Raw genomic sequence first — 21,791 nt, forward strand, 5'->3', positions numbered from 1 at the left:
GACCCGAAAGGTCATACAAGCAGGCTTTGGGCAATTTAGCACCTGGAACCAGGTCAACGGCACAATCAAAAGGGTGGTGTGGTGGTAAAACCTCAGCCTCCTTTTCGGAGAAAATGTCCGTATAGTCTTTCAAGCACTCCGGAATACCTTCCAGATCCACGGACGACACAGACACCGTAACATAACATTTTTCAGAACAATAGGGACCCCATTTAACAATGTCCCGATATTCCCAATTAATTACAGGATTATGCAATTGTAACCAGGTGAACCCTAACACCAGTCCCGCAGGCAGGTTGTCCATAACAAAACATGAAATATGTTCCTGGTGTAAGGAACTCACTTTAAGGAGAAACTCTTCAGTGATAAACATAACGTTATTCTTAACCAGTGGTGTTTTGTTAATGGCAACAATGTGAATAGGAGTCTCCAACCTAACTGTCCCTAACTTACACCTGGCCACCAATTCCGAGTCAATAAAGTTCAATGATGAACCGCAATCCACAAAGGCAGAAGTGGATGTAGAGACACTCCCACAACAAAGTTCCACTTGTAACAACATTTTAGTGAAGGCAGAAAAGGGTACCTGAGAGCCTGGGTGACCTCCATGACAATCACCCGGGCTCAGTCACTTGTTGGTCAGTGGACCGGAGGGGCCATCCTTTTTCCAATGTCCTACACTCACAATGTCCTACACTACACTCGCTCACAGAGCCAGTGCGCGTGTCCTGAGTACAGAAACAGTGCTAAAAGATACCTGTGGAGCAGGGCAGGAGATGTGACAATGCGTGCTTCAAATTATTAGTGTCAGGGTCCAGTCAGCACCAGAAAGTAAAGATGCACAGGACCTGCGGACACTGAAGTTAGCAAGCTGGCACAAGACCTATGGTCAGGTGACTGCAAGGGGGCGGGGCTTAGCGTCCTGCTTTCAGATATGACAGGACACCATACAACAACTCAGAGTCTGGCAAAACGGAGGTCACAACAGTACGGGCAAAAGAGGCACAGGAGGGACAAACAGATGGGTAGTCAGACAAAGCCAAAGGTCATACACAAGAGGGCAGCGTGGTACCAAGGGGACGAGCAGAGAGAAGTCGGGTCACAAGCAGAGAGTCATACACGAGAGGTAGCACAGTACAAGAGGGGAAGGCAGAACTCGTAACAGGGACAGAACCGGTTCAAAACCAAACAAGCAAGCAAGATATCAGGCACAAGGCACACGTACGCACAAGGTCAACTAACTCAGCCGAGGGCAGGAGTATAACTGACACCGGACCTAGGTCCAGTGAGCATTAAATAACCGCCCTCTGCCAGAGAGAGGTGGAACAATTAACCCCCAGTCTGATCAGGACGGGCCAAAGCGAAACCCCGTCCTGGATCATGACACCTACCATCTAATTTTGTCAACAGAAAGGTGATCCTAATCACCAAGGACAGAGGAAAAATGTCTGTTACTGTATCCAGAGACCACCTGAAAGTTTGCCCAATTCAATTGCGCAAGAAAGATGGAAGTCCAGAAGTTCCTCGGCAAATGGAAGAGACTAAAACAAAGGTTCGCACAATCTTAAGTGAATTTCCCAAGTCCTAGACACAAGTCAACAATGCAGTAGTAGTGCCAGTTAGAGATGAGCGACTTTGCCTTTTTTCGAGTCGAGTTGGGTTTCGTGAAACCCGACTTTCGCAAAAGTCGGGTCGAACGAAATCAGCCGATTATTGTGAAAATTCGAAGGCCGACTGAAACACGAAACCCAATGCAAGTCAATGGGGAAGCAAAGTCGGCAGGGAATGGAGGACAGGAAACACACCTACAGTGCCCTTATGAATGCCAAAAACATCAATTCTTATTACTGAAGCATTTCAACCTTAATTTACTTCATAATACTAGTTACGCACTGAAAAATTGGGGTTATTTGGCTAAATTTGTGGGGGGGAAGGGCTGGCTCCAGTTTTTCATGTGCCCTGGGCCAAAGAGCGCCCCTTTAACACATAGCACAACTCATGATGCTCCGATACTGCAGAGAAATAGCGGTATAGTACAATGAAAAATGCTTCACTTTTTACATCTCATGACTGATATCCATTTTAAATTCTCCAATAGCTCCAAAAACGGACAGTATATTACTCCATACAGTATTATGGCCACCGCATAGTGCGCTATACAGAGTAATGAGGCCCATATATTTCTCCATACAGAATCATTGCTCCCATATAATGTTTGAAACAGTATATGATGAGCTCCACATAATGCTACAGTATATGTTGGTCCCCATGGATGAAGCTGCACAGTCTGATAGGCCCAAATAATGCTCCATATATAATGGGCCCCATTTCTAATGCTCTAGTGTATAATGGGCCCTGTAAATGCTGCTCCAGTGTCTGATGTCCACCTTTGGAATGCTCCAGTGTATGGGGGGCCCCATATATCATTCGCCAGAGTATAGTGCTCCCCAAAAATTGCTGTCCCAACATTGAAAACAATTAAATAAGTCTCCTCAAATAAGTCTCCTCGCTAGGGAATCCCTGTACTAGTCTAGGCATACAGACGTGATGCCATTGCGCTCTCTGATCAGAATATCACAGTCAGGAACTGCTGAAGACGTCATGGCAGTGGAGCAGGGAGAGGTAAGTATTTCAACTTTGCAAGTGCTGTGATCCTGAGCAAGCAGGGGGGGCCCACTTGTTGGTGACGGCACTGGCACAGGGCCCCTCATAGTACGGCGGTGTGTCTGACGGCAGGAGGGCCGAACCTGCACTTTCATCTGCACCTTCTTCTTTGTCACCGTGTAAGGTGGTACAGTATATGGGGAGGGTAACTTGAGTTTCATCAGGGTCAGAACCTGGATGTGTAGAGTGCGAGGGGAATGTAGTGGTCTGGGTCAATGTACCAGCAGAATCATCTAGCAGTGGCTGGGCATCAGTGCACTTGTGGTGCCCCCAGGAGTATGGTCGCCACAGTGGCATTACCTTCCTCCTAGGGAGTGTGATGTCATGCTTGGGAGCAACGAAGGATCTCTCTAGCAGTTAAACCAACAACAACACATTTCCCACTCCAGGCCAGCAGGGAGACCTCTGAACCTGACTGTTGAGGAGCTGCTCTCTGTGGTCGGGAGGAGGTAAGTTAGGGCAGTCTGTGAAGGGAAGGGGAAGTGTGTGGACGTGAGAAGGGGAGCTGGAGGATGAGAAGAGTTAAGGCTCACTCCTAGCTGGAGCGAATGGTCCGGATTACGGTCTCCGAGTTTGTAGGGACACTGACATTCCTGTAGCCGAAACCGGAGGAAGTAGCAGTTGTAAATGCTCTGTACACAACTAAGGCTCGGAGGCCCCAGCAGCAACGTGTGGGAGCCAAAAGGAAAAGGCTACGGCTGCCTGCCATACGAGAAAGTTCCAAAAGAGAGTCAACAGGGGGAACTTCATTGAACTCAGCACTGCGAGTACCTCAGATAAGTGCTAGAACGGAGGCCACACTACCTATCTGCAGAGAGAGAATTCCAAATTGGCTTCCAGGCTGACCAACTCCTTCTCCATCTGTACTCTGGGTCCTGGATGGCACTTACCAAGTACAGGTAAAGGAACTGCACGACTGTGTCTGTCATCTTTCTCCTGCGCCTGGCACACGGCTCTGCTACATCCTGCACTGCACACCATCTACCAACTCTTTCATCTGCCCTGCGACTACGGCCCTACCTGTGCAGGGCTTCTACATCTTAGCTGCACCACAACATCTGTCCCAGAGAAGCGACACTGCAGCACTGGTCAATCTAATCAGAAACCACAGGTGGCGTCACGTATCATTCACCTATAAACGTAATTCACCCCTTTGCATGGACGCCCAGGGCCACAGAACGGGTCACCACCACCGTGACACATCCCTGTGAGACACCAGCCCGGTACCGATTAACCCCACTGCCCTGGCTGGCCACCCACACTCCATGTCAGATTCATCTTGGACTGGGGAATTCACGATTTGACTTGATAACCCAAGCATGGTATTCACTTTGGGTGGGGGTGCAGGACACAAGGGAAGGGGTTCTTCCTGACCAGGAGCCAGCACTTGACGACTCAGTGCTTGCATTTTTTGAAACTTCAGAAGAGGAGGGCATATTTGCTGGAGTCTGTTTCGGCAATGTAAGCCAAAACCAGTTCCTCATGCTCCGGCTTTAAAAGCGGTTAACCTACTCCCAGAAAAAGTAGCCTTCCAGGCGTTCCAGAGCCAGACCATGACGCAAGCTCAACATCTCCTGCCTTAGCTGCTTTTGTGCTTTTTCCACTACCAGCAGATGCACCACCACCATCAGCACCAGCTGGCCCCCCCCACGCCCACGTCCGCGGCCTCTTCCACCAAACTTCAAAATTTAGCACAAAATAGACACAAAATAACATCAGATATATGGCACTGTAGCAGAATCGTACAGCTCTATTCAGTCAAAGGATAATTGTCAATCTCCATATATATTCCATCAGTCACACAGAGATGCTCACAGGCTCAGTATGGATTAGACAAGAATATAAAAAGTAGACAAAGTGTACAGTATCATCAGATAGCAGGTATATATAGCATAGTTTAAACATTAACAATGTACCGTATTTTTCCGACCATAAGATGCACTTTTTTCCCAAAAAATTTTGGGGGAAAGTGGGGGGTGCATCTTATGGTCGCAATATACTAACCTGCTGTGCGGTGGTGGCAGCGGGCGGGGCACTGCGGTGCGGTGGTGGCAGCGGGCGGGGCTCTGCAGTGCGGGGGTGGCACCGGGCTGTGCTCCGGTGCAGGGGCGGCGGCTCCGCTGGCATTTCCTCGCAGCCTGTAGGCCCCCGCACAGTCCTTGCTGGCCGCCGCCATGCTGCGGTGGCCTCCGGGAACATGGACACCGGAAAGATGGCCGCCGGTTTGGGGACGGCGCATGCGCGGGTTCAGATCTCGTCCCGAGATCTCGGGGAACGAGATCTCGTTGCTGAGATTTGAATCTCGTCCCCCGAGATCTCGGGACGAGATCTGAACCCGCGCATGCGCCGTCCCCGTACCGGCGACCATATTTCCGGCGTCCATGTTCCAGAGGCCACCACAACATGGCGGCGGCCAGCAAGGGATATGCGGGGGCCTCCGGGCTGCGAGGAAATGCCGGCGGAGCCGCCGCCCCTGCACTGGAGCACAGCCCGCCGCCACCCTCACCCCGCAGAGCCCACCAGCCCCAGCAAAGCTGCCCCAGCTCAGCACAGCTGCCCCAGCCCAGCTGCCCCAGCCCCAGCCCAGCTGCCCCAGCCCAGCCGCCCCAGCCCCAGCAGCCCCAGCCCTGCTGCCCCAGCCCCAGCACAGCTGCCCCAGCCCAGCTGGCCCAGCACAGCTGCCCCTGCCCCAGCACAGCTGCCCCAGCCCCAGCGCAGCTGCCCCAGCACAACCAACCTGCCCCAGCACAGAGCCGCCACCGCACAAGCCTGGACCACTAAATGACCCTTGTGACTACTCCTCCACCTGTGCCGGATCCCTTCCCAGGTAAGCTGAATTCGGACTGTAAGACAGACCCCCATTTGACACATTATTATTTGTTTCCTTATTTTCCTTCTGAAAATTGGGGTGCGTCTTATGGTCCGGTGCGTCTTATAGTCCGAAAAATACGGTACATCTATATATCAGGAGTAGTGTTGAGCCACCCCGCTAGTGTTTTGGTTCGTCGCACAGGAGGCAAGTTCGTCGAATGTTTGTCGAACCACATTGAAAATGGCAGGCATACACAAACACAAACAAACACATAGAAAACAATTACAAAACTTTAAAAGGTGTCCCAAAGCCGAAAAAATGCTCAGAAGACAAAAATTAACATATGGAAAAGGGCAACTACATTTAGAAAAGAGGTGGAGGAGCAAAAAGAGGAGGTGGAGGAGACACAGATATAGGCTTGTCATGCCCTTATGAAGTCAAGAAAGGCTGGAATAAAAATGTACAATACAAACCAAAAAAAAAAATTCAGAAATCGAACACGATCATATACCGTCGGACTTCGCACCAATAAATTATGCCAACTGGCGATCGGGCGGCGTTATTCCCACGAACCTCCAAACAGCGTCCATGAAGGGAAAGTGTTTGCTTTCCGGGGGCAGTATGATTGCAAAGCTGAACCTTAAAGGAATGCCCAAAAGGGCACCACCAGGAGTGGAGCCTGCGGCTTAATTGGACTCCACCCGGGAAACCACAACCATGCCACCTCAAGAAAAGATGCACACATTGAAAGTTTTGTCGAGTCTGTGTGTAGTGTGGTATGCCCGTTTGTAGTTGTGCTAGCGATTTGACAGCTTTATTCCATTAACGAACGAGACTCCGGCATGCCCCCACGGTACGCGTCAAGCTTACTAGAGGGATACGCGAGGCTCTGGCACGCGAGATCGAACAATTACAGGTCTATCATGGCCTTACATGTCCGGGGCTGCATGCGTGCTACACTGAAAGGACCAGCTTTTGTCATTTACAGGTACAGATAACCCGCTGAAGACCGTTAGTGATGGGGATCTGTGATTCCAATTATTCCCCGCGAACGATGATTTCCCAGTAAGTGCAGGTCAACCGCAATTCCTGAATTAGGCCTAACCGGCATTCCTGAAAAAAGGCAAAAAATTATGTGTCCAAACCACAGGTGCTGTAGCTTGCTTACCAGCTCGGCAGCCATTCTCAGGCCCAGTATGGATTCGACAGGATTCTAGAAAGTTGATAAAGGGTACAGTTTCACCGGATAACACGTATACATGTAGCATAGTTTACACATTAAAAACCTATGTCTATATATCAGGAGCCAGGCTCAGACGGTCTCAGGCCAAGTATGGATCAGACGTGATTGGACAAAGGTGAGAAAGGGTACCGTATCACTGGATAACAGGTATATATACCATTGTTTACACATTAAAAACCTATGTCTATAGATCAGGAGGCAGACTCAGACGTTCTCAGGCCCAGTATGGATTAGACGTGATTGTACAAAGTTGAGAAAGGGTACATTATCACTGGATAGCAGGTATATATAGCATAGTTTAAACATTTAAAATCTCCGTGTTCTCAGTATGGATTAGACAACAATCTACAAAGTCAAAAAAAGGAAATGTATTTGAAGCGACCACCAGTATACACTTTTGGTGGTATTTTTTAATCTTCATATATATTTCTGTCTCAGTAAGAAAGTCCAGACTCTCCGCAATAGGAAATGAGATGCATACAATTACTGACATAAAGTCTAGTGATTGCAGAAATCTAGGAATTACTATTCACGGGAAAAACTTCCGTCACAATTCTCAGAGGCGATGCTGACCCTCAATTCATTAGTGTGTGGAGACAGCAAAAACCTTTCTTTGTGAAGAAAGTGTTGATGTATCGCAGTACCGTTTATCCCATCGCCGTTACTCATATCCATCCAATTTTGATCACAGGGAGAGATGTAATCATGGTGCTCACTGCCTATCAAGATCTGTCACGTAACTTTGGAGTGCAAAACACAGAAGCCACAGGCCGTAGGCGATTCAATTGGATTGGCATGAGAGGGCACATTTAAAAATGTGCACTGGAATGTCCCACATCTGTGGGTAGGAAAACTGTGAAAGCTGATGAGAAACCACCACTGCATCTCATTGTGAGTCGACGTCCATAAGAAATGGAAGCCATTGATCATCTGAAGCTAGAGCCCGTCCAGTGGGACAGGGCATAGCTACATCTTAACCATCATCTTCTATCAGTTCACAAAATTTGTAGTGGCAGTCCCAGTGAAGGATTTGACAGCCCAGACTACACAGCGGAGGAGCAGGGAGAGGTAAACATTGCAAATGCTGGGGCCCACTCATGGGCATCGGTACTGGCACTGGGCCCCTCATAGTACGGCAGTGTGTCTGACGGCGGGTGTGTACCCCCACCGTCCGAGACACTTGATTGCACTATGAGGGACCCTGTGCCAGTGCCCGCGCCCAAGAGTCGGCCCACAGACCTGTCCAGGGCAACGGCACTCGCACAGTTGCGTGCGCTAGGTGGTGACTCCGACCATGGGGGGAGGAGGCAGCCCAGTTAGGGAGGTTTACAAAATGGCATATGTTGATGTGGGACATTCACCTGCTGCTAAAGGCGAATTTGGTCAAGTCCCAGGAAGAGGAGGACCAAAGAAGGCCATTTTTCTGGCAACCTATGTGTCATCAGGGTAAGGTGTGACAAAATCCTTGGAAACCCATGCATGGTTCATTTTATTGAAGGTTAGATCATCCACATTTTGGGTCGAGAGACGGGTCCTTTTTTCTGTCAGGATTGATCCAGCAGCACTGAAGACTCTTTCCGATAGCACACTTGCAGCTGGGCAAGCGAGCTCCTGTAAGGCATATTGTGCCAATTCAGGCCAGGTGTCCAGTTTAGTGGCCCAATAGTCAAATGGGAATGACCCATGAGGGAGAACATCGATATGGGAACAGAAGTAGTTTGTAACCATAGTTGACAAGTGCTGTCTCCTGTCACTTTCAATCGATACAGTATTACCAGTCGTGTGAGCGGGACTTGAAAAATCAGTCGACAACATGGTCATGAAACCCCTGTCTCCAATGCCACTTCTGATGTGTGCACCACCAACACCTCTTCCAAGCTGTCCCCGGCCCCTACGGCTCGTGTGAGAACCATCACCGTTGCTGTGTGCTGGGATTGCCTCAACCAACCGGTTTACTAGAGTTGCTTGTTTGTTAGCCAATATTAGGTCAAGGTTCTCCTGTGGCATGATGTTTTGGAATTTGCCTTTATAGCATGGATCCAGGATCCTGGCCAATCAGTAGTCGTCATCGTTCATCATTTTGGCAATGCGGGGGTCCCTTTTTAGAATCTGCAAGGCATAATCTGACATGTGGGCCAATGTTCCCGTTGTCAATGTTGCACTGCGAGTACTGGGTGGAGGAGCACTTTCTGGCAAATCCACATCCCTCCAGTCACGCACAAACCCTGTACCAGACCTTGCCACGCCAACATTTTCTCTTGCCCCACGATAAGCATCCTCCTCCCCTAAATAATCATCTCCATCATCATCCTCCTCCTCCTCTTCTTCCTCCACCTCGTCCAGGAGAGTTCCCGGAGCAGACAATGGCTGACTGTCATCAAGGCTTCCCTCCTCCTCTTCCTCATCATCCTCGGCTGCAGACGCCTGCTCCTTAATGTGCGTCAAAGTTTGCATGAGCAGACGCATAACTGAGATGCTCATTCTTATGATGGCGTCGTCTGCGCTTACCAGCCGTGTGCATTCCTCAAAACACTGAAGGACTTTACAGAGGTCTTTCAGCTTCGACCACTGCACACCTGTCAACTCCATGTCTGCCCTCAAAGTGCCTCCCCATGTATCCTCCCACAAAGATGGAGTTCCACCTTGTTGAAACGTCGATAATTAGGCGGTGCTTGGGAAGGTGGAGCAATCACTGCAGCTTCTGCATATGACTGGAGTGTACCGGCGACCGGCGGATGTGTGAGCACAGTCTTCGGAGCTTCTGGAGCAGTCGTGTTAACTCCGGATAATTATTGAGGAAGCACTGCACCACCAGGTTCAAGTTGTGAGCCAAGCAAGGTATGTGTCTGAGTTTTGAAAGGGCTATGGCTGCCACAAAATTACGGCCGTTATCACTAACTACCTTGCCTGCCTCAAGATGTAGACTGCCCAGCCATGACTCAGTTTGTCGCTGAAAGTAGTCGGCCAGTATCTCCGCGGTGTGTCTGTTGCCCAAACACATCATCTTCAACACAGCCTGTTGACGCTTTCCACTAGCTGATCGATAGGGGGACACCTCGTGTGCAACACTGGCAGTTGCTGATGGAGTGCTCGTGTGACTGCGTTCTGTGGATGAGCTTTCGCTTCTGGAGGAGGAGGAGGAGGGTCGAACGCCTACAGCCAGCTGTTTCCTATACCGTGGGCTAGGTAGCACTGTCCCACCACCGCTGTCCCCTGCGGACCCTGCATCCACCACATTAACCCAGTGCGCAGTGATGGACATGTAACGGCCCTGGCCATGCCTACTGGACCATGCATCAGTTGTGAGGTGCACCTTTCCACTCACTGATTGCTTGAGTGCATGTACAATGCGGTCTTTCACATGAAGGTGGAGGGCTGGGATGGCTTTGCGAGAAAAGAAGTGGCGACTGGGTAGGTCATAGCGTGGTACTGCGTAGGCCATGAGTTCGCAGAAAGCTGCGCTTTCAACCATCCGATAGGGCATCATCTCTAACGAGATTAGTTTGGGAATGTGGGCGTTCAAACCCAGTGTACGCAGATGAGAGGATGAGTACTTTCTTGTCCTACTCATAGTCTCTGGTAGAGTGAGCTGGACTTGAGAGCTGCATATGGTCGAACTAGCAGTGGACATGGCGGACTGAGAGAGGGTTGATGATGGTGATGGAGTTGGTGTTCTTTCTGATGGCCTAGATTCAGTCTTTCATTGCAATAACAGTGTGATTCCATGACTGATTTGCCCTTGCGACGGCAACTCAACATTTGCTGCTGGTGGTGTATTAACCGGTGGGCATACAGTGGGGGAAACAATGTAGTGTTGCTGACTACCTTCTTTGGGAGCAGTTGCACATGTTGTACGTGAGTTTTGGTAGTCCGTCCACGCTTGCAAGTGCATGGTGGTTAAATGTCTTAGCAACTGGTATTCAAATTTCTCAGATTTTTCCCTCGGCTAAAGGTCTTTGCGCACTTCTTACATATAACCTTTGCCTGATCATTAGGATTTTGTTCAAAAAAGTGCCACACTGCACTCTTCCTACTATGGAAGACATTTTGAGGCCTTGCACGCTGTGCTATTTTGACGGTCTGGCCAAGCTGTCCTGCAACTCTTTTGGTTTTTGTAACCTGTTTTTGGACTGCTCCGGGTCTGCCAGATAACAGCTGTTGTGATGTCGATGCCCGCTGCGGATGCTCCTCCTCCTCTTCTGAGCTATTGGCAGAGGCACCCTCTTCCCCCAATGGATGCCAATCTGGGTCATGCATCACCTCCTCTTCAATGTCGTGTGCACCTTCCCCTGTGTCTCCGTGTATGGTGGTATAGTATGCGGGAAGGGGCACCTGAGTTTCATCAGGGTCAGATTCTGCCTCAGTACACTGCGAGGACAATGTAGCACTCTGAGTGAATGTACCAGCAGAATCATCTATCAGTGGCTGTGCATCAGTACACTCCATGTCAAATTCATCTTGGCCTGGGTAATTCACGATTTGACTTGATAACCCAGGCATGGTATGTGAAAACAGCTCCATGGAGTAATCTGTAGTGTGGCCTGCCGCATCCTTTAATTTTGGTTGGGGTGAAGGACACAAGGAAAGGTGTGGTTCATGACCATGAGCCTCCAATGACGACTCAGTGCTTTTACTTTTTAAAACTTCAGAAGAGGAGGTGATAGAGCTGGAGGCTGAGTCAGGAATTTAAGCCAAAACTTGTTCTTGAAGCTCCGGCTTTAAAAGCGGTTTACCTACTCCAAGAAAAAGGAGCCTTCGAGGCCTTATGGAGCCAGACGATGACGCAGGCTCAACAGCTCCTGCATTAGGTGCTATTTTGCTTTTGCCACTACCAACAGGTCCACTACCAACACCAACACCATCATTACCAGCTGCTAACCCCCGCCCACTTCCACGGACTCTTCCACCACACTTCCTCATTTTTGGGGAAAATGTACCCAAAAAACCACCAACTATATGGTACTGTAAAACAAGGTACAAGGTGTATATAGGAGTGGGGAGGATTGAATCTCTCTAGACTTCAGGACACAGTTGGATTCTGTGAGGCCCTGTTTATATTACACTGCAATGTGACAGGCAGATTCTGGATGGTGTAAGAAAGGTGTATAGAGGACTGTGGACAATTGGAATCTCTCTAGACTTCAGGACACAGTTGGATTCTGTCAGGCCCTGTTTATATTACACCGCAATGTGACAGGCAGATTCTGGATGGTGTAAGAAAGGTGTATAGAGGAGTGGGGAGAATTTGAATCTATCTAGACTTCAGGACACAGTTGGATTCTGTCAGGCCCTGTTTATATTACACTGCAATGTGACAGGCAGATTCTGGATGGTGTAAGAAAGGTGTATAGAGGACTGTGGAGAATTGGAATCTCTCTAGACTTCAGGACACAGTTGGATTCTGTCAGGCCCTGTTTATATTACACCGCAATGTGACAGGCAGATTCTGGATGGTGTAAGAAAGGTGTATAGAGGACCGTGGAGAATTGGAATCTCTCTAGACTTCAGGACACAGTTGGATTATGTCAGGCCCTGTTTATATTACTCCGTAATGTGATAGGCAGAAATTGCCTAGTGTAAGACAAACTGCAAGGTGTATATAGAATTGGGAAGAATTGGAATCTCCCTAGAGTGTAGGTCTGTAAGAATGGACAAACTCCTCGGCTTTTCCTTACAGAGTCACACACTTAGCTTCAATTTGGCCGTGATAACAGCCGTTACACGGTACTGAGAGAGGAGCGTGCACGTACACCGCTGTACGGTGTATGTAAAATTGTCAAGCTCCGTGTTTTTGTATATGGACTGACACATGCTGTCTCTCTCTAGTTTTGAATGTAATCAAACAGCAAATATACTAAACTGTTTGACTTCAGCTTCCATGTAGAGCATAGGGCCGGGAAGCTACATGGGAATGCCGATGCCCTCTCCAGAATCCCTTGCCTGGTAGGTGAAAGTGCCATGGCTTTAGGCAGAGGGGGGAGGTATGTGGCAGGGCTGAGGGTTGTGTCTCATAAATGGCTTGTCTCCATAATGTAAGGCATAACAAATATTGCTGTATTATTATTGTATGAAGGACCTGTGGTGAGGTCATGTGACCAGTCAGCTGCTGGGCTCGTGGGTGTGGCTACACCCTTATAATGTGGCCTGCTCTTGAACCAGGCAGCTGTATGTGAGGGGGTATACACCTCCTGTGTGCGCTGAGGCTCGCGGACTGAGCCTGAAGGAAAGGACTTATGATGTTATTTTGTCTCCTGAACTGATGGCTGTTTATTTTGGTGACGTGCTGTTTGGTTTATGACGTAATAAACAGCATGAACTTTAAGAGAACCTGCCTCCTGACTGTCTCCCGTCACACCTAAGCGATTAGAATCCCTACAGTATATATAGATATCAATTAATCATAAACAATAATTAAGCAACAGGAATTGATATTAACTAGCCTTTGAGTAGACACAATATCCATCCATCTAATGCATAACGTTTCTTATTCTGCTTTTTAATTATGATTATTCTCTCTTCATACAGAATACCAACGTATGCATTCTTCTGGTTTCCTGTGAGCAGTGCATTGTGGAAACTCAGCTGGTAAAGTGAATTGTCAGCAGGTTTGTGCTATGTAATCTGAGGGTAACATGAGATTGGGGATGGGACCCTGATTTCAGCGATGTGTCACTTATTAGGCAGCAGCAGCATCTAACGGTAAAATGTTATCCAACCAAGGGGTATTCTTATAAGGTACTCAGTGTGACAGCAGGATCAGTGTTTTGAGCTTATGGTCCCTAGCATAAAGAAATGCAGATTTGGTACTAACATTAATATCGGGTCTTAAAAGCATTAAGTACCAAAGTCTTCCATCATAAGTGCCCTGTAAGTGGTCTCTGTGTGACGGATTTATTGCACTAATCGGGCTCCCGGTAGACAGATTTTGGTCGTGGTTTCTGACAGATATAATTCATCTTGCCAGAATAAATATTGCAGACAAATGAAATAGAATAAAACTGTACAGTAGAATCTATTTTTTTACGAGGATTCATAAATCCATAACTTGAAAAACTATTTTTTCCATTTTCAAATTTCTAGGGAATATTTTACCCATTTCAAAATTACCTGCGTGTAAACTGTCTGTACGAAACGAGGAATTCGATGAGGGTACAGCATACTGCGCAGGCGCCGGAGGCCTTTACAATGCGCAAGCGCGAAAAACAACGTTATCTGTGATATTCACAGATGAAGATTACATTCAGCAAGCCGAGGAGGGGGGGAGAAGGTGACTAAGCCACGTCCATCGGAGCAGACCGCGGCGATTTGCATACATCTCCACCAAGATAACAAAGGTATTTATGCATCAAAGGTGCGGGGTCAGGGGGAATGACAATGTGCAGTGTTACTACCTTTCTATATATCACATACTGATAATAAATACATAAATACACGAGATACAGGCTGATGATGTTCAATAATTAATCATTTTATTTTTTTCTCCTATCAGTATGTTTTGAGTTGTGGGAGGAAACCGGAGTACCCGGAGAAAACCCACACAGACACGGGGAGAACATACAAACTCTATGCAGATGGTGACCCAGATTTACACCCAGAACCACCGTGCTGCTCGCCAACAGCGCTAATCACTGCGCCACCGTGCCGTCCTGTAGTATGATGGTCCTACATCTCCAAGCAGCATGCCAGCCAGATGAGGTATGGGGCAGCAATAGAGAATGCAGCAGATTATGGTCTCTGATATGTAAGAGAGTAGATGGAAGAACTCGGGGGTGGGATCCCAACAGACCACATCTGTTTCTTCAGACCACACCCAGGTCCACGCCTCCCTGACCCAGTAGTCAGGTATTGGGGGAGGGGACTACGTTGTATTTCCATTGTTGTTATTGCTGCGGCTTGTAATGCTCTTCCACCTCTTGCTCATGTAGGAGAAGTCACGGAACAGCCGCTGGTCCTCCGGGGTTATAGGTGGTTTCCGAGCTTCAGTGCCAGACATCACTTGGCGCAATTCAAATTGTTCTCTGGTTTCCAAACATGGGATCTATAATAGACAAATCAGTCTGGTTAATTCATTAGGTATTTTATTATATCTGTCACCTTTACAGATTGTGGATGAGCCGTGGTAACCATGTGCAGATTACCGCTAATCTCCATGATGCATTGTAACCTGCAGCTTGAGAACAAATCAACTACTGGTGCTGCCTGGCAATCTGTGATATCCACATCTGTTACAACTGCACCATAAAGCTGCGTTGACACATTGCAAACACATCGGGTGCTTTTGATGCTGTATCATACTTTTGTTGTGGTTTTTCCCTAAAAATGGCAAGAGATTATGGCTCTTTTGCAAAAAAAAAAGCACAGTGTGAACGCAGCCTAACGGATCCAAGTTATTCACTAAGTGGCCTTCTGAAGAATCGGGGACAATAATTACACATTTGAGCAATATGTAAAATCCTGTCCATCCTGTCCCATACTGTAATTCCACCCATTTACCGGCAGGGGAGGATAAAAACATTCTGGCCTACACTAGGTAGGATTGTTGCTCATTATTTGAGTATTTCTTACACATATTATCACATTACACAGACGAGGAGCTGACATTATAATAAAATAACGCTGTGTACTTACAGGTCTCATTGTAAATGGTGGACGTGACCTTCCCGCCTCTAATTCCTCCCAGTTTATGGGCCAGAAAAATGGATGTCCTTTTAGATTTCTGCAAAGAACCTGCCTCTTCTTTGGTGATTTACACAAGAGCTGCAAATATATAAAAAACATTATTATATCACAAGTAATAATATAAAAAATCTCAGAAAAAAACAGCAGTTACAGAATTGTTTTCCCATTTTCTTATAGAAATATGAATTTATTAAAACAACCATTGCAAGAAACAAATACGATAGGACAGGATAGGATAATAGAGGACAGGATAGGATAGGACAGTACAGGATAGGACAAGATAGGACAGTACAGGGTAGGATAGGACAGTACAGGATAGGACAAGATAGGACAGTACAGAATGGGACAGGATAGGATAGGACAGTACAGGATACGATAGGATAGGACAATACAGGATAGGACAGTACAGGATAGGACAGTACAGGATAGGATACAATAGGACAGTACAGGATAGGATAATACAGGATAGACTAGTACAGGATAGGCCATCAGAACTCGATCAGTCAGGGGCCGATACACAATAATCCTGATGATTAGCTGTGTGAAAAGGTTTTGGTGAGCTCCACAGTCTCTTTATTGTATATATTGGCCTGTAGATAAGAACACTGTACATATAGGAGAGGCTGTCCTGGGGCTCCAGCATTGTCCCAATTCCTTCTATTGGATAAAGCTGAAATACCCAACACAGTGGTGATGAAATGTATGGTGTATTATCAAAACTCATGACTGGGCTATCCTTCCTATGTCTCCAGGTATAAGTGTCTATTTACTCACTCTCGCTATGACATCCTTGATCTGAGAATCTATGGTGTATGGATAGTTAGGTTTATCATGTGCCACTGAACGGGCAATCCTTCGAAAACAAGGACCATCGTAAAACGGGTGAGATCCTGTGGCCATTTGGAAGATTATGACTCCAAAAGCGAACAGGTCGACCGTGTAATTAAAGGGCTTTCGATGGATCATCTGTGGAAACATAAGATTAGGAGAGTAAGTTAGTACATTGTGCATCCTGGGAGAGAGAAAACAACCGTGGTCTATGTTTACTGGTAGTGTTTTTCCATACCTAAGCCCCCATTACATGTCGGCCAAAAGATCATTTGGTTGATAGCTACCTCTGCCATTAACAGGAACTCACGGTTCGGCCAAGACTCCAATGCTCTCTATTAGGCCGGAGTCACACTTGCCGTATGAAAAATCAGGCTGATTCTGTGGGCTGAGAATCACACGAATGTTCTCCGTATGGTGATCTGTGAGGAATCCTTTTGCAGTGCGATGATGCAATTTCCTCGCATCTAAGTATCCGTGTGACATCCGTATGGCTACATTTCTCACTGATTTCCCCATTGCGTTAAATGGGCTGAAATGAGGAAAATGTGTGCGTATTTCTCGCAGGCTACACTAATGGTCCTGGCTACACTGATGGTCAGTGTGGTGTCCGATTTTTTTCTTGCACCCAAAGACTTGCACTGGCGAGACTCGGCTTATATTCACATACAATCGCAGCATGCTGTGATTTGTTTCGCACGCTGAATACGCCAGAGAAAAAAAGCGGTGATGGGAGCTGCCCCATAGATTAACAGTGGTCCGAGTGCTATGCGATATTTTCTCGCATAGCACTCGTCGATATTCAACTTTAGTGTCACCCCGGCCTTAGAGAAACACTGCCAAACTCTGAAGAATAATGGATTGATCATTGGAAATCCAATGTGCTAGATCCTTCTCCTCCCGTCTGTAGCGTCGAGGGGCCCCAGTACATAGTAGACGGTTGGCTGATCCCTCTAATGTTGGCTGGTTCGCCTGAATTTAGTCTAATATGTATGTGGACCCTTACACCGTCCATCTATTAGATAGCGTTAGTAAATGTGGGCCACTGTGGTGATAGACCTGTGATTCCACAAGCTCCACATTAAGTGAGAATTGCAGGTGGATAATAAAATATGAGATATTAGTAGTCACCTCAGGAGCCATATAGCCAGGAGTGCCGTAAAAGCCTTTGATCTTCTGAGAGCCAAATACATTCATTGCAGCAAGGCCAAAATCAGCAATCTTAGCGTGTCCATCACCATCCAGAAGAATGTTGTCTGGTTTTAAATCCCTTAAAAAAAAGAAAGAAAAATAGTTCTATGAATCAGACATAGATCAGCTGTAGTGCTTGGGTTACTGTGGGGGCTTCACAGGACCACTCATTAAACACGGGGCAGATTCACTAATCCTATCTTGTGTAGACATATACCAGGCTGTCTGAAAACGCGCCAAATTCATCACAGAGGCTGTGTGACAAATTAGGAGCATCTTCAGAGACTTTTGTCTGATGTTACACCACTATTGTTTTCATTACTTAGAGCCAATAATTTTCACAAAAATCTGGTTAGTTGTGTTGCACATTGTGACATTGTAGGCCACATGGATTCCTATCAACCTATTCCCATTTCTATAAAAGCCTTGTCCCCTCTTCAAGTGAGCCCCAAAAAGTGTCTACAACACTTCATAAATGGCGTGCACGTCATGTTCACCAGATTTTTGGCACAAATAACACCACAATTTTGGCACATTTAACTATTTCCCATAGTAAATCTTTCCCTATGTATAAAAAAATAAATGACTTATTACCGGTGAATAATCCCCCGACTGTGGAGAAACTCTATTCCACTCAAGATTTCTGCTGCAAGGAACCTAATAAGAAAGAAAAATTTCCTATCAGCATTAATTGTTCTACTGAACCACTAATAACAATGAGGGGAGACAGCGGCCACAGATATCACAGAGCGAAGGAAAACAAGAGAAGGAAGCACAGAAAACAGTGCACACACGGTTCAAATCTAATATATAAAGCTCAATGTGGGTGTGTATGTGTGTATGTCCGGGATTGGCATCCGCACCGTCGCAGCTACAGCCACAAAATTTTGCACAGTCACACTTCTGGACCCCGAGAGCGTTATAGGCATAGCATTTTCTGGATTGTCACAATGGTAAGACTCAGGCTATGTGCACACGTATGCAGAAAATTTCTGCATAAAAACAGGACTCCTTCCCAGAATATGCGCGTTTTTTTCCCGCGCGTTTTTACCGCGATTTTTGAGTTTTTGCCGCGATTTTTGCCCGTTTTTGACGCGATTTTTTCCGCACGTCCACAGCCACATAGAAAATAGCCAGAAATGCGGAATTTTCGGCGAAATTAATGAGCATGCTGCCTTTTTTACCGCAAAGTTTTTTTCGTGGAAAAAAAACGCATCAGTATGCACAAAAAGTGCAAAATGGATTAATATGAATGGGATGCTTCTTTTAAGCGTTTTTTAAGTCAAGTTTTTGGTAAATCAGCAAAAAAAGCGGGAAAAAAATGCTGTGTGTGATCACAGCCTGAGGGTTTACAGGTAGTTGGCCTACAAAACGTTAAGACCAACATCAGAAAAACGGATCGACAGGGAGAACTTTTAAGACAGGCATCGAGATGGATTTTTAAGCTTAATTCAGTTAGATTGAATGAAGAGCTGTGCTTTACTGGGTTTCTTATGGACTAAGTCCTAGTCAGAGTTTCTGTGGCTGGAGACACGCGACCAGCATGTATATGTATACGGATGCACACGTTTTTGTGTGTATGTGTATATTTCTACATGTGTGTAAGGGGTTGGGTATATGCGACTGATATTGTATATTGATGCATAGGAGTGATATTTAAGTGGTGGGCCAAAAAATCCATGAGATGTTCTATTGGCTATATTATACATGGGAGTATTGGACTTTGTCCTGCTAGATTGAGCTCTTATTTCTATGGAAAGGGTTCTTCTGCTGGAATTTATACTAAGCCAAAAATAAAACATTGGTCGTATAGATATTTAAATTCTAGGCGGAGATTCTTGTTTAGGTGGGCCTTTTATTATGTTTCGTGGCTAACTATAGAAATATAGATAGATAGGAACATTCTTTATATACTGTGAGTGTAAAACCTAAGAAGTCTCTATATAGTATAAGTTCAAAGGGATACTATGCTATACTGATATATTGATAGTTTGGTAGTATTTAAATGCTGCCAAAAGATTTTTTCCACGAAGCTTATTAAGGCCGTATATGCAAATAGGCTATCATTTTGCTATAGAGAATTGTATTATTGTTTAGTGATAACATATAATAAGTGTTACATCTATATGTGATGGCCTAAAAATGGGATGTAATAGCCTCAAACTAGGAGTTTGCTATGTAGCCTTTTTTGATATAGCCGAAGGCTGTATGTATGAATGTCCTCTTTCTTTAGGGAGTAATTGGCTAAGTATTAGTGATGTAATTGCAGCTTGAGGAGCCTATGGAGTTCTGGGCAGGAAGGGGTGGATTGTCATGGATGCTGCTATTTATAACTTTCTTACGGAGAAGTGCTTTGCTGCTAAGGTAATGACATGATGCATGGCATTGAGCGCATGAGCAGTGGAGTCAGCATTATAGTAAGATCACTTCCCTATAATGGAATGTATCCGTGTCATGTCGAGACTTGCTGAACCACTCCTAGCGCATGAGCAGTAGATTCCTTACCACATGAAGATCACTTTCTTATAGTGGAATGCACCAGCGCCATGATGAGACCTGTTGAACCGCATCTAGCGCATGCGCAGACCAAATCTTGAAGTTTCGCTTTCACTTTGATCGGAAATGCCTGGGAGGCGCCGCACACAGGTGTTGGCGCGTCCCTAAGCATTTGCAAATGCATTTGCAATGCATATAAGGGGCCTGGACTGACTTGGAGACTACTTCCCTGACAAAGCTGTCGTGGGGACAGCGACACGAGTCGGACCGGACAGAGCTGATAGCATGAATTAGGCTATGGGTAACTATGTGATCGCAGTGTGTTTCTAATTGTAATTCTTCATGCATGTGTCTATATGCAACATATGGCCACTGCTGAGGGCGCTGCTGGAATAGTATTATTACTGCTCTGAAATACTGTGGTGTATTTGGCAATTAATCATTTAAGATTCAATATACCCGTTTTTCAGGGCTACAGCACTAATCTATGTGATATTGGCTATGTACATAAATGATTTCTCTATATGCTGTAGCTATCAGAGCAGGTATAATAATACAGAGTGCCCCATCTGTGGCTCATTTGTTTTCTATTCACTGATCATTTGAAACACTATTGCATGGGGTGTATTTATTCTGTTGTATATATGTGTATAGCACATGATCTCTGCTAAAGGGCGCTAATGACTTTAGGACATTAGTCATTTGATATAATATTGCTGTACTATTATATAATTCAACATTAATATCTGTTTAAATTGACACAGCATTTATTTATATTTTGGCTTTAATATAAACTGTTTTCTATGTGCTACCCTGGCAGTGATTAATGTGTGAACCATATATTTACTGCTGCACTTTTATCTAGCACTAGCTGCAGAGCCCGGCGCTTCCCGGGCATAGTAACTAACTGTGGTTAGTTATAGCAAATTATAATTATTCTCCATCCCATAGTCCCGTGCCCATATACCCATCATACATATCCTCCATCCCATAGTCCCATGCCCATATACCCATCATACATATCCTCTATCCCATAGTCCCATGCCCATATACCCATCATACATATTCGCCATCCCATAGTCGAGTGCCCATATACCCATCACACATCCTTCATCTCATAGTCCTATGCCCATATACCCATCATACATATCCTTCATCCCATAGTCCCGTGCCCATATACCCATCATACATATCCGCCATCCCATAGTCCCGTGCCCATATACCCATCATACATATCCGTCATCCCATAGTCCAGTGCCCATATACCCATCACACATCCTCCATCCCATAGTCCCGTGCCCATATACATATCCGGCATCCCATAGTCCCGCGCTCATATACCCATCATACATATCCTCCATCCCATAGTCCCGAGCCCATATACCCATCATACATATCCTCCATCCCATAGTCCCATGCCCATATTTCCATCATACATATCCACCATCCCATAGTCCTATGCCCATATACCCATCACACATCCTTCATCTCATAGTCCCATGCACATATACCCATCATACATATCCTCCATCCCATAGTCCCGTGCCCATATACCCATCATACATATCCTCCATCTCATAGTCCAGTGCCCATATACCCATCACACAACCTCCATCCCATAGTCCCGTGCCCATATACATATCCTCCATCCCATAGTCCCATGCCCATATACCCATCACAGATCCTCCATCCCATAGGCCCGAGCCCATATACCCATCATACATATCCTCCATCCCATAGTCCCATGCCCATATACCCATCATACATATCCTCCATCCCATAGTCCCATGCCCATATACCCATCATACATATTCGCCATCCCATAGTCGAGTGCCCATATGCCCATCACAGATCCTCCATCCCATAGTCCCGTGCCCA

This window comes from Dendrobates tinctorius, unplaced genomic scaffold (assembly GCF_039654945.1).
Source record: "Dendrobates tinctorius isolate UK_male_01 unplaced genomic scaffold, ASM3965494v1 ptg000071l, whole genome shotgun sequence".
NCBI classification, from domain to species: domain Eukaryota; kingdom Metazoa; phylum Chordata; class Amphibia; order Anura; family Dendrobatidae; genus Dendrobates; species Dendrobates tinctorius.